The sequence below is a fragment of the Ochotona curzoniae genome, unplaced genomic scaffold (genome assembly GCF_017591425.1).
Source record: "Ochotona curzoniae isolate NIBS_2020 unplaced genomic scaffold, NIBS_Ocur_1.0 scaffold_2453, whole genome shotgun sequence".
NCBI lineage: Eukaryota > Metazoa > Chordata > Mammalia > Lagomorpha > Ochotonidae > Ochotona > Ochotona curzoniae.
In genome coordinates this window covers 12760486-12773660 of record NW_024467094.1, presented here as the reverse complement: position 1 = coordinate 12773660, position 13175 = coordinate 12760486, and the positions used below count along the sequence as shown (strand labels likewise).

The window sequence follows — 13175 nt, the reverse complement described above, 5'->3', positions numbered from 1 at the left end:
TGAAACAACTGATGGAAGAATATCTTTCTCTTTGTCTCTTCTGTCTTTCTTAACTGTGTCCTTCAGATAAATTTATCTTTTTCAAAAGTCTAAAAATTAAAATGTATATTATGTAAGAGACATCAGAAGGTGACTGGCATTTGCATGCCTTCTTCATGCTATGCCTGTAACAAATAGCCATAATAAGCCAGGAAACAGTCTTACCTATAAATACCAGAAGGGAGAGCTGAGGTCTAAGGAATTTAAGTACTCTGAAACCTTTGTGGTGGCAAAGAAAGCGAACCCTAGGCCTATGGCACTAACATCCCATATGGGAGCAAGTTCACGTTCCAGCTCCCTGCTTATGGCCTGGGAGAGTAGCAGAGTATGGCTCAAGTGCTGGGGTCTCTGTCCCCACGCGGGAAACCTGGAAGAAACTCAGGACTCTTGGCTTTGGATCAACTATGTTCTTGCCATTTTGGCCATTAGAGGAGTAAAGCAGCAGATGGAAGGCTCCTCTCTTTGTCTCTCCTTCTCTCTGTGCAATTCTGACTTTCAATTAAAAATAAAAAGTTAGTTCTATTTTTTTTTAAGATTTATTTATTTTTCTTACAAAGTCAGATATACAGAGAGGAGGAGAGACAGAGAGGAAGATCTTCCGTCCGCTGATTCACTTCCCAAGTGACCGCAACGGCAAATGCTATGCCGATCCGAAACCAGGAACCAGGAACATCTTCCGGGTATCCCACATGGGTGCAGAGTTCCCAGGCTTTGGGCCGTCCTCGACTACTTTCCCAGACCACAAGCAGGGAGCTGGATGGGAAGTGGGGTTGCCGGGATTAGAACCGGCGACCATTTGGGATCCCAGCGAGTTCAAGGCAAGAACTTTAGCCACTAGGCCACGCCGCTGGGCCCGAAAAGTTAGTTCCTTAAAAAAATTATGTGCCCTGCTTAAAAATTATACCTAGTACAATAGGGACACATTTTGTCAATAATTTAAAGCAAAACCTCTTAGAAAAATCAAATACAGGCTTGTCAGAAAAAACAAACCACAACCCTATGCCTCTCTACCTCTCCTTTGTTTAATACTATTGTCCAAGACAACTCTGAATTTTTAATTCAGGTAGTCACAGTAAATTTATTATTATAATAATGAGTGTAATGATTTTGCATTATTTATATTATGCTTGTATCTTTAATGCCTAGGACAGTACCTGGTACATCATAATTATTTGTTAAAAAAATACTGACTTTTCCTGATGTATTAATTGATCAAATGCATTGTGATGAGGCTCTAGTGTGCTAACAACCTTGTCCCTTTACCTCCCCAACTGCTTCTCATTCAGCTTCCATCAATATTTCTAGTTTCTTTAAAAACTTAAGGAGCACTCTGAATTGTCCTTCCATAGCCACAGATATTATCTCTTTCTCCACCATGAGGGAATCTTGGTTTCAATGCAGGAGCTGACCGGAGGACCCAAACCATTCCTCTCCAGACTGGTGACTTCTGGACTTAGGTCCCTCCACCTAATTTAGGGAAATATATTCTAAAATTATAGGTACTGGGACATAGATTTGGAACTAGAGGCCTAGAGACCAGGGGAGAACAGCTAATAAAGGAGTGGGTCTTACCTTGTTTTCAGATTAAAGCCAAGTTTAGCTTAGAAGTGTTTGGGAAAAATATTCAGGCTGGATTCCTGCTGGAGTTTGAATTTCTGCCCTTCCCACAGAACAGGACTTCACATTTCCAGACTGGGACACTTTGGATCTAAGAACTGTGGATACTCTGGGTTCTCCACTGCTATAATTTCCTCAAATATTCCAGAACCGGCTTCTCCTGTATGTGCCCTGAAACAAGTTAACTTCCTGGACAGGCTGTGAAGGGGAGAGGGAAGCTAAGCACCATGGCATTAGTGGGGGAAAATCACTAACACCAGGGGCGGAGGCCATGAAAAGAAAACAGCCACGGGCTTTGTCTTCTAGAATTCTCTGGCTGGCATTGCACACACAACACAAACACTGTCCACGTCGGTGCCTTATACAGACTTTCTGTTGTGCCTTTTCCCTGCCTACTTCCAGAAAACAGCTTCGTTTGTTTTTTATCTGTACTTCCTCCTCCCTGGTGACACCCATTCCTTGTTCTTAAAGGTACCTGCTGGATCTATGGATCTAAGTTAAACCGGAATTTGATCTACAAGCCTTGCACCTGTCAGGCCTCTGGACTTGGACAAAATCCAGGATAGATGACAGGGCAACCTGGTTCAGAGTCCCACAACCTTTCGGGGGCCCTGCTAAATGCCAGAATCCCAAGGAATAGGCAAAGCCCTGCTCTAACCAGCGTTATGATTCAGCACCAAGCTTTCTGTAGACTGCCCCCATCCTGGACACAGCCAGCCAGTTAGCACATTCTAGGTTCTTACCCCCTCGCACACTAGAACCTGGTGTCACTTACAAGCAATATCTCCCACTGAAAGCATTGTCCAGTAGGAAGTAGTGAGGCAGTCAGATTATAGCAGGATTAGAATTAAATTTCATATGCTTAGGTTTTGGATTAAAATAAAGCTGCATCATTAGTTGGGATCAGATCCAATTAGGAATAACAGAAGAATCTAGAATGCTTTAAAATACAGATTTATTTTCTTGCACATCCTTAAGAAGCCCAGAGATAGTTCAGGACTGATAATAGCAGCCTTTGTTCCTGCCATGGGAAAGAACAAAAATGAGCTTATACTGGTCCTACCATGGAATCACACCAGATCAAGGCAACAGCAGGAAATCTACCAGCCTGTGTAATAGACACGTACCTGAGGACACCAGACTTTCTTTAAAAAAAAAAAAGATTTATTTATTTTTATTGGAAAGTCATATATACAGAGAGGAGAGACAGGGAGAAAGATCTTCCATCCGATGATTCACTCCCCAAGTGAGCACAACGGCCGATGCTACGCAGATCCAAAGCCAGGAGCCAGCCACTTGAGAAAAGAATCAGCAGACGGAAGATCTTCCTCTCCATCTCTTCTTCTCTCTCTATATATATATATATCTGACTTTCTAAAAAAAGAAAGAATATAGACTACATCTGATTAGGTCTAATGGAAGATCCCCAGCGAGCTTCACTGAACAACAAAGATGAATCATGTTAATTTGCACATCTCTGTATTCCTCCTCCTCTCCCTCCCACCCCCACCATCATCCCCACACACCACCCTGCAGGAACTTCCACTGCAGCAGAAATGGGTAGGAAAGAGAACACCATCAATTAACATTGAGGGCCATAATCAGGAAGATCAAGTTCCAAATCTATTCCAGCACTTAGTATTAATGCAACTGAGGAGATTACATGACTCTTCTAAGGATTAGGGTCCCCATTATATATATATAAACTTAAAATATATACATTGATTTGAAAGGCAGAGAGAGAGAATGAGAGTGAATGAGAGCAAGAGGAATCTCCCTTCTTCAAATGCTCACAACTTCCGGGCTAAGCTTGGCCTGAGGTAGTAGTGCAGGCCAGGTCTCCCACATGAGTACCAAGGACCCTAGTACTAGAGCCATCCTCTGCTGCCTCACCGAGTGTAATTACCTGGAAGCTGAAATCAAGTGGAGCCAGGGCTTGACCTCAAGCTCACACTGAGTGGCATCTTAACTGCTGAACTAAATGCCTGCCCTCTTCAAATAGTCTTCAGTTTTCATTTGGGGCCAGTGCCAAGGCGAAGTAGTCTAATCCTCTGGATGCAGTGCTGGCATCCCATATGGATGCTGATTTGAGTCCCGGCAGATCCACTTTTGATCCAGTTCCTTACTTATGGCCCATGTCCTTAAGACTCTGCACCCGCTTGGCAGACCCAGAAGATGCTCCTGGCTCCTGGCTTCAGATTGACTCAGCAATGGCAGTGGCGGACATCTAGACAATAAATCAGCAGTTGAAAGATCTCTCTCCTTTCCTCTGTAAAATTCACATTTCCAATAAAAGTAAATATTTTTGTAAAAAAAAAAAGAGTTATTCTATGTAAGTACATACAGATGTTAGGAATGTCATATTAATTGCACAAAACATGAATCAAGCCAGTTGTCTCGCTTTTCTGATTAATAAGTTTGGATAAAACATTTAGGAACTTTGTCATGCTAATTTAATAAAGTTTTTTAAAACACTTATTTGAGGGGATGTTATGGTGCAATGGTATAAAATGCCTGGTGGGATGTTGGTCTATCATATCAGAGTGCCTGGGATTGAGTCTTGCCTTCACTCCCTGCCACCCACCATTTTTTTTTTTAAGAAGCATAGTGCTGGACAATAAGACGCTGGACTTTATGCTAGGTATATGCTTACAATGAAGGAATTTCAACTGAACTTGAACCGCGGTTATGCAGCAAGGTGGAGCAATCCACTATGGGAGGAGGGGTGTGGGAGGGGTGGGGGGACTCCCCAATGCTTATAAAACTGTATCACATAATACAATGTTAATAACAAATAAAAAAATTTTTAAAAAAGCATAGTGTTTCTTTCTTTCCTCTTTTCTTGTATTTTTATTGTTGTTTACATAGCTGAAAGGGATGAAGGCCCATGTAGGCCTCTGATTAGGGTGCAGAGGATTGGGATATAGAGGTAGGACAAATGTGTCCATTATTTTTTTTTTTCTCCTGTGTCTGCTAGGGGGGAAGGAGAGGGGCCATGCCTTGCTGTCAAGTACATCAGCAGCTGGGAATGAAGGACGGTCATTTGATGGCGTCTTAGAGACCCTGGTATGGGGAAGAGTGTTCTGAGAGCGTCACTTGAGTGATTTTAATAGTTCTGAGACATCTTCGGCTTCGTTGCACCAGGGTTGAGAAAGCCTTTCCTGCCTCCACTTCCAACACAACTTTCCTGCTAATGTGCCTACGAGGAAATAGATGATGGCCCACATATTTGAGGGTCTGCCAATGATGTGGGAGATCCAGATGGAATTCATGACTCACATCTTCAGCCTAGCCCAACCCTGGCTATTGTGAAATTTTGGTGAGTAAACCAGTATAAAAGATCTCTCTCTCCCCTATTCTCATCTCTGTGCCTTTCAAACAAACAAATACATCTTTTAAAAAAAAATGTATCTAAGAGACAGAGCAAGCTTCTACTTACTGGTTCAATTTTCAGATGCCAAAGCTGGTCCAGGCTTCCCTTGCATGGCAGTGATGTTACTACGTAAGTTGTAACTTGCTGCCTCCCAGGCTCTACATTAAGAAGGAAGCTGGAATCTGAAGTCAGAGCCAGATACAAAACCTAGGCTTCTAACTCAGGACATGGAACCCTGACACCTGAACTCCTAGACTAAACCCCTGCACTAAACAGCATTTAAAGCTAAAGACATTAAGGGAAATTATCTGAGTGTAGATCCTGAGAACTCTCAGATTATGTTTATTTACAATGCCCTTCTTTCTCTTTCCACACCACATCCTAAGTGGCGACACAAAGCTTAATCACTGAATAGATCTAGAATTTTTTCCCGGGGCTCTGCTGTGAAGGTTTAACCTCAACAACAGCTCTAAATTTCTTTGTGGTTTCACCCTTGTGACATTTTCATCTCACCTTGCTAACACCTACCAGACTCAGCCTCCTGGCTGCACCAAGCTTGGGTTTCTTCATTTCCTGCCTTCCGAGAAGCCACAGAGGCAAGACTTAGAGCTGCGGAAGTTGACACTCCATTCAAAGGCACACATAAAACATAGCACAGGAGAGCCCCAAGAGCTTTGTGTTAGTGTGAGAACATCATATCTTCCCAGCTCCCACTCATCCTCAGGTGAAGAGGCCTCTCTGGTCCTCAGTCCCCCAGGAGCTGTTTTGGAACAATTTTGCATGATTTTCTTCTGCATGTCAATGAAAGCATATTCTCAGAGAATAAGAAATGTCTTGTTGCATCAGCACCATGGCTTACTAGGCTAAAGATTTTATCAATATGGTCCTGTTAACTCAGTTTGGATTGCTTATTTTTAAAGATTTATTTATTTATTTGAAAGGCATAGGTCCAGAGAGAGAGAGATTTTCTATCACTCTCCAAAGCTCTACAACAGCCAGGGTTGGGTCAGATCAAAGCCAGGAGCCTAGAATCCCAGGTGGATCTCCCACATGGGCTTAGGGACTCAAGTACTTAGGCCACCTTCTGCTGCTTTCTCATTAGAAGAGAGCCAGATCGAAAGTAGAAGAATCAGAACTCCAACTGACCAGCATATGGGATACAACTGTGATGCTGGCATCACAGGTGGCAGTTTAATACACTTGCCACAATGCTAACCCCTGTTTGTGATTCTACATTCTGTCTATAAACTAGTGCTGCTATGGAAAGAATGTTTTTTTCTATTTATATATACTATGATAAGGCAGAACGAAAAGGCTAACGTGGGAGAACACATTAAAATGTCATTTTTGAGGAAGTAACTGCTCTTTATTTTAAGACCATGTCCTTTTTATACTTAGGCCTCAAAATTTTCCCTCCTGAGGCAGATTATATCATAGCACGTTAAATGAGCACAACGGACACCATGTCCCATCTTGGAGTGCCAGTCCAAGTCCTGGCTGCACTGTGCTTCCAATCCAGCTCCCTGCTATTGTGTCTGGGAAGCAGCAGATAATACTTCTGTTATACAAGTATACAAGTACCTTGTATACAAGATAATACTTGTGTTCCTGGTACCCATGTAAGAGATTTGGATGGCTTCTGGCTTTGATCTGATCCAATACTGCATGATGACAGCTTTTGACGAATGAGCCAGTGAATGAGAAAAGCAATTAGGTTGTTTAAAATCTATGTTTTTGGGCCCGGCACAATGGCGCAGCGGTTAAGGTCCTTGCCTTGCATGCCTGAGATCCCATATGGGTGCCGGTTCTAATCCCGGCGGCCCCACTTCCCACCCAGCTCCCTGCCTGTGGCCCGGGAAAGCAGTTGAGGACAGCCCAAAGCTTTGGGACCCTGCACCCGCGTGGGAGACCTGGAAGAGGTTCCTGGCTTTGGATCGGCATAGCATGGGCCGTTGCGGTCACTTGGGGAGTGAATCATCAGACGGAAGATCTTCCTCTCTGTCTCTCCTCTCTGTATATCCGCCTTTCCAATAAAAATAAAATAAATCTTTAAAAAAAAAAGTGACCACTAATGTTCAAGACTATAGTGTGGGAATAGGTATTGTGGCACTGTGAGTTAAGCTACCAATCTGTAGGCCTGTATCCCATACCAAAGTGCCAGACTCAAGTTCTGGCTGCTCTGTTTGTAATGCAGCTTCCTGCTAATGCACAGAAAGCAGCACATTACATATGCCTCAACAACTTGAGTCCCTACCACTCATGCAGGAAACCTGAGTTTCTGGATGTGGCCTGGCCTAGTCTCAGCTGCTGTGACCATTTGGGGAATATGGAAGATCTGCTCCACTCTCTTTGTTCTACCCTCCAAATAAAATATGGTGAACAAGGCTGCCTTTGTGGGAGTCACACCTTTACAGTTGGAATGACATCCCTTTTCAACTTCTATATTTTTATATAATGCTACATGTATGAATTAATTTATTCTAAGATGAAAATCATTATGTTCCAAGAAGATTTGGAAAGGTTGGAAGAAGGCAGATGGGCTGCAGACCCCAGGATGTGGAGAATAGCATGAAAGTGATTTTTCCGGGGCTCTCTCTTTGCTTCCTGTACCCCACAACAGGTGCCATAGAAACTGCAAACTCACTCAGGTATTCTGTGTCTCTGGCACTCAAGGCCTCCTAGGGAGTTTGGGTCCTGTGGGCTGCAGTTTTTCAGTAGCTGCTTTCTTCAATGCTATAATTCATTTTTCACCCAGACCTATGAGAGAGAGAGAGCGAGCTGCAGATTCTTACCATAAATAGCAGCACTTTCACCACCTTCTGGAGCTGCAGCTTGTATTTTTGAGATGGAATCCAGCTGGTTGGGTGTGAACGTGCTTTGTTTATGCTAGTGCACTAGCAGCAAGTGTTTTCATTAAAATCAGAGGCGGAATTGCTAGCTATCAGACCAGCCTGGGAGCTGTTTTTCCTAGTGAGCTGAACTTGGAAGAGTTCAGAGTACAGAGGAAACCATTTCAACAGGAGGAAATCTTTGGATGTAAGAATATCCGATGACATCTGGATAAAAGAGTACTTTGTGCCATTCAAATTTGCTGTTAAAATCCAGAGCCAGGGCCCAGTGCAGTGGCCTAGCGGCTAAAGTCCTCACCTTGAAAGCACTGGGATCCCATTTAGACGCCAGTTCTAATCCTGATGGCCCCACTTCCCATCCAGCTCCCTGCTTGTGGCCTGGGAAAGCTGTCCAGGGAGGCCCAAAGCCTTGGAATCCTGGAGGAGCCGCCAGGCTTCTGGATTTGGATCAGCGCAGCACCAACCGTTGCAGCCACTTGAGGAATGAATCCGACAGAATATCTTCCTCTCTGTCTCTCCTATTCTCTGTATATCTGACTTTGCAACAAAAATAAATAAATCTTTAAAAAAAATCCAGAGTCAGCTTGGGCAAGTCAGTAATATTGGTATGAGGTATAACCCAAGTGAAACTAAGCTTTATTTAGTCCTGTCTCAGTCCAGAGTCACATGCAAAAGAAACCCATAACTAACTCTGTACAAGCTTTGAAAAGTCACGCGTGGGAACTGATTGCTGAAGTTATCTTGAGGGCATCTTGAAGAAAATTACTGGGCCCATCACAGAGCTGTCCTACTGAAGTCTCATCTTTCTCAAGAGCTGCTTCCATTGTTTCAGGAAGACTCCCCCTCCCCCATGCATGTTCTTCATTATTCTATTGCCTCTCCAAGAATGCAGGGAGCTGGTATTTTGTTTGCTTGTCTATAGTAAAATTCACATTACATGAAAGATAAATATCACATGGTCTTTGTGCATGAGGGAGCTAAAATTAAAAAAAAAGTTCATGAGTGTCAATTTTATAAGTAAATACAGTGTTTTGTCAAACTTAAAAAATTTTTTTTCCAAACAAATGCATGCAAATTATATGCCATAGTTTTTATAATTTTGTGACTGTTTTACAATTTCCTTTTAGATGTCTGAGGCTGAACATCTTTGCATTAGGTTATTTATAGATCTTGCCTAATTTGCTGCTGGACTATGGTCCTTTTATTTTATACATTGAACTCTTTGTATATGGTTGAGACAGTAAGCCTTTGACTATAATGTAAATTAGAAACTTGAGCCTGGCAGCATGGCCTAGCAGTTCAAGTCCTGGCCTTAAACGCACCAGTTCTAATCCCAATTACTCTACTTCTCATCCAGCTCCCCGCTTGTGGCCTGGGAAAGCAGTCAAGAACAGTCCAGAACCTTGGGACCCTGCGTGCGAATGGGAGACCTAGAGGAGGTCCCTGGCTCCTGGCTTCAGATCGGTCCAGCTCCGGCCGTTGCGGTTACTTGGGGAGTGAATCATCAGACAGATGAACTTCTTCTCTGTCTCTCCTCCTCTCTGTATATCTGCCTTTCCAATTAAAAAAAAAAATCTCCCTAACAAAAAAACAAACAAAACAACAACAAAAATCAAAACAAAAAAGCTCCCTGACTGGTTCTAAAGATCAGCAAAGGCTGAGATGATCAGTATCACACAATCTAAGCTCCCCAGCAATACCTTTACCTCAAGCTCTACTCTTTGTTTGAGTGCTTAAAGATTTATTTACTTATTTCATTGGAAAGTCAGATTCACAGAAAGAAGGAGATACAGAGAGAAAGATCTTACAACTGCTGATTACCCCCTATGTGGCTGCAACAGCTGGAGCTGAGTCAACCTGAAGCCAGGAGCTAGGATCTTCCTCTGGGTCTCCCATGCAGGTGCAGGGTCCCAAGGCTCTGGACTGTTCTTGACTGCTTTCCCAGGCCACGAGCAGGGAGCTGGAAGAGAAGTGGAGCAGCCAGGATATGAACCGGTGTCCCTATGGCATCCTGGTACTTGTAAGGTGAAGTCTTTAGCCACTAGGCTACACTGTGTCCTCAAGCTCTACTCTCTCTCTCTCTTTTTTAATTTTTGATGATTTTTACGTAGTTGATTAGGGTGCAAAGGATTGAGGGCTACAGGAAAATGGGTGAGACTATCATTTTCACATTCTCTTTTTTTTCCTCCCTGCATCTGGGGGGAAGGGAGATACAAGGGGAGAAGCCACACCCAGCCGCCCTACTGTTTCCATATCCTGGGATGGAGGACAGCCACTGACGCCATCCCAGGGTCTGATGTGGGACTCTTTATCCAGGTGCTTTAGCAGCCAAGGCAAAGGCTTCTTCAGAAACATTAGGTTGTTTTGTTTTGTTTTGTTTTGTTTTTGCCCCAGTCACCATTGATTTAGCAATCTGATTCTTCCCTCTTTAGCAGTTTTCTCTTTTCTGCGCACACCCCATGTTATTCTACTCCCATGGGCCCTGTTCCCAGAGCACTCTGTTAGGGAAGCCCCCTTTGAAGAGTCCTAACTTTCCCACCTCATCCCTACCTGTCAGCTGACACACACATAAGATTTTAATTAAAAAAATAAATACAGCTTTTAACTGAAATATACAGTAACAAGAAGAGTTCCTTTCATTCTTAAATGAACTTAGGATGCAAAGAATTCCTCTCTAGTGGTGGATTTCAAGCAGTAGACAAAGAAAGGGAAAAGTTCATTTCCCAATGGAGTAATCTCTCTCTGTTACTGTCTATGAATGAGGCATGGTCCCAGACACCAGTTAGTTACCTCATCTCTTTGAGCCTGTATTTTCCTGTGAAATGATGAAACTGATAACAAAAGGTTTCCTTTGAACAAGCTGCAGCCAAGGAAAGCAATTCTGGTTGAATATGTGCATTAAAAGGATGCTGGATAACTCACAGAATTACAAGAAAGGCTGGAAAATCAGGGGTTAAACATGAATGAGAACAATGCTCCAATGTAAGCAGCAGAACTTACAAAACTGCCCTACTGTCACCAAGTACCAGCTGCTGTAACTTGTCTTCCGGCACCACTGGTGCTGGCAGGAAGTGTCATGTTTATTTTGTCACCCCATAAACTGCAAAGTATGTTCCTGCCATTTTTTAAAAAAGATTTATTTATTTTTATTACAAAGTCAGATATACATAGAGGAAGAGAGACAGAGAGGAAAACTTCCGTCCAATGATTCACTCCCCAAGTGACCGCAACGGTTGGAGCTGGACTGATCCAAAGCCAGGAGCAAGGAACTTCCTCCAGATCTCCCACATGGGAGCAGGGTCCCAAGGCTTTGGGCCATCCTCAACTGCTTTCCCAGGCCACAAGCAGGGAGCTGGATGGGAAGTGGAGCTGCTGGGATTAGAACCGGCACCCATATGAGATCCCGGCACCTTCAAGGTAAGGACTTTAGCCACTAGGCCACTGCACTGGACCTGTTCTTGCCATTTTAAGCTGACCCAAGGCAGAAAGTATTATCTAGAATCTCTGCCTCTTTGTGTCACTGTGTCTGACACAGTTTCATCTGGCTGGGAAACCTGGCCAGGAATCAGCACCATTGCACAGTAAGGATTTGCATTTTCATCCTAGGCCGTGGAAGAAGGCTCTTGCCTTCATGAAGACCTCAAGAGGTATTTAGTATCCAAATGAAGACAAGAGTTCTCAGAGAATGAATAACCAAAAATAAGGACTAATGTTCCTTTTTGGACTGGGCATTGAGACAAACTATGGAAAGGATATTGTAAACATTGATGTGCCAGGCAGCTGTTGGTTATTAGCACTTTGTTAATACTATCGCTTAGTTCACTGCATTGCAACACTTCTTCTACATACTGCCTGTCTTTTCTCCTCTGTCTGTGCACAGTAATGTGTCCTTCAGTCCAAGACAGAGTACATTGGATTCCCACGTAGTGATCCACATTATTCATGGGTATCAGACTCCATCCCCGGCCCTAGCAAAGCAGTGCCTATCTAAACTAAGCTACTCAACATATTCCACTTTCCCAGTGATTGTGACTGGTTCTGAGACAGACACATGGCTGCTCCAATCTGAATGAAACCTGCACTCTTATTGGGACAAGAGCCTCTTCTGTTTTCTTGCTGTACTGATGAGGAAGCACGTGGCTTTGGGAGCTCCTGGCAACCTGCTTAGGATCACAAGGGGAGTCAGAATAAAGTGAACATTGTGGGAAGCAGGGCCAAGAACAGAAAGAAATCAGGTGCTTGGTAGCCAGCCGCAGGACAAAGCTATGCCTGGATCCAGATTTCTCTTTTGGACTTCTCGGTTATATGAGCCAATAAATTCCATTTATTATTTAAGCTAGAATGAGTCAGGCTTTCTGAAGTGTACAATTAAAAGTATCTGTTACCTGCTTCCCTCCCTCCTTGCCTCATGAGAATAGAACCACTGTCCATTTGGTGCTGGCTGATGGTCTTTGGAAATACAGAGCAACATCACTGTCGTGACCTCACGCTTGGTAAGCAGCACATCTCAGGCCCTAACTGAAGCAGGCCTAAATAAAATTTAAAATAAAATATATCTACCCAATCAAGTGCAAGTTTTAAAACAAATTTCAATGAACATTGTTCATTTCTGTTTGGCTTAGAAAAATTAAGATTCCAAGGCCTAAAAAGGAAATTCTGGTTTCTTTTTAATATAGAAAACAAAAACCCCTTCAGATCCAAATAACAGCCAAACATAGAGCCAAGAGAGCAAAGCGCAGTCCAGCTCACCCACAGAGAGCAACAGCGCAGAGCCACATCCCAGCTGATGTCTTAAGGCAGGTTCCTTAGAAGCAGAGCCTGAACTGAGTTGTTTTCCTGCCTGACTTACCAAAGGACAAGTGCCTTGAAGGAAAATTTGCCAAGGGTTAAGGGAATCAAGAGAGGGGGAATCAAAAAAAAAAGGAGATGGGGAATCAACAAGCAAAGATGGAAGATGTTTAGCTTAGCCTCATCTCATCGAAAGCTTTGGAAAACAAATTCCTCCCAAGTTCATTTAATCTAAAGGCAAAGGGGACCTATTACACTTGCAGGTACCAGTCAATAGGATGATCCTGGTCATGGGTGGGGTATAGGCAAAATGTATAGTTACTCATGGATTTCTGAGCACAGCCAACTGCTGTAAGTCAAAGATGACCCTCCCAAGAAGGGTGCATATGTAGGCAGCATCAAGGCGATGGGTACACTGACCTGGCAGAGAAGATCGGGTTGCAAAACTCATAACCCTATAAAATTTGTGAAGTCTTTCCCAAAAATGTCCTCCATCTGTCCATTTTGAA

General features: G+C 43.3%; 1 protein-coding gene across 1 annotated transcript in view; it reads right to left on the bottom strand.

Annotated features, from left to right (window-relative positions):
- TMIGD1 (transmembrane and immunoglobulin domain containing 1) overlaps nt 1–5111 on the bottom strand; it is a 29062-nt gene extending 23951 nt beyond the window's left edge. Inside the window, exon 1 of the mRNA XM_041000981.1 lies at nt 5096–5111. The gene's annotated coding sequence lies outside the window, so the exon portion shown is untranslated. The remainder of the gene's footprint in view (nt 1–5095) is intronic.
- Between the last annotated feature and the right edge of the window lie 8064 nt (nt 5112–13175).